Consider the following 1,244-nt stretch of genomic DNA (forward strand, 5'->3'; position numbering starts at 1 on the left):
GCTCTGTCTCTGTCTCAAAAATAAATAAACATTAAAAAAAAATTAAAAAAAAAAAGAAATTTTGATAACTAATTTGTAATCATTTACTAACTCATAGCCGGAGACCAGTTTTATTTTCTCAGAGCTACAGGTTTTCTTTCTGTATTACACAAAAACTTTAAAATTAACTTTAATATAACTTCAATTATACACATATATACAATACAGTCATATTGCATACTATATTTAAATGATATTGTTTGATCTTCAACACAATTACTTTAGCAAGAACCTTCTAAGAAAACATTTATCGTGCGTTGATTTTGCCAACTTAGCTTGAGTGTTATGAAGAATGAACATGTTCATACATTGAGAAGAATACACAGGGAATGTATGGTACCTCTTTGTACTCCTCGTTTTTCTCAGGCTCACTTTTTACTTCCTAGTCCTTGTATCTCTTAAATTTATTTCCACTTTTTTTGTTTTTTTTTTCTGACATTGATTTTTCTTTTAAATTGTTGAACACAGATACAGAAATTATAAGCATGGATTGCAAAATTATTACAATTAATGAAACAAAACAGCAGGTTTAGTGTTGGAAATCTCCATTATTTTACATTACCTTATAACCAATTCCATCAACGTGTTTTCAACATGTTTATTTATCTATGTGTTGGTAATGTAGCTGTTTTTCTGTCCTAATAAATTTCAGGATTAAGTGCTATTTTTATTTATTATACTTAATACCTATGTATGTCAATTTTAAATACTAGGTATTAGAGGCCTTATAAAAATATATATACAATTATTAAAACATGTGCCCTGTGCTCACTTTGGCAGCACATATACAAAAATTGTGATGATAGAAGATAAGTAAGTCCCCTGCATGAGCAAATTTGTGAAGCATTCCATGTTTTTTAAAAAATGCATCCCCTAACTTATTAATCTCAAGGTGAAATTAAATTCTCCAAATGGTTAATAATAAATCATTAAAAATATACTTAAGGTAACCAAGGAGAACAATCCTAGGAAATGTATTATTGAAACTATATCCCCCCAAACACAATATACTATGTATCTTTGTTTTAGTAATTTAAATATTATGACACATGTTTCATTTCCAGCTCTTAGTATTATTGGTACAACTAAGGATATGGTTGAGTGTTAATTTTTGACAAACAGTTGAAGTTTTTGCCTATTAGAGAGATGACTGGTAGATGAGTTCCTATATCTGAAACATATCTCAAATATTATCTAGGGTTCAA

General features: G+C 28.4%; 1 pseudogene; it reads left to right on the top strand.

Annotated features, from left to right (window-relative positions):
- The first annotated feature begins 803 nt into the window (after positions 1 to 803).
- Positions 804 to 897, top strand: LOC111559945 (annotated as a pseudogene).
- The last annotated feature ends 347 nt before the right edge of the window (positions 898 to 1,244 follow it).

The sequence above is a fragment of the Felis catus genome, chromosome A3 (assembly GCF_018350175.1).
Source record: "Felis catus isolate Fca126 chromosome A3, F.catus_Fca126_mat1.0, whole genome shotgun sequence".
In the NCBI taxonomy this organism is placed as follows: domain Eukaryota; kingdom Metazoa; phylum Chordata; class Mammalia; order Carnivora; family Felidae; genus Felis; species Felis catus.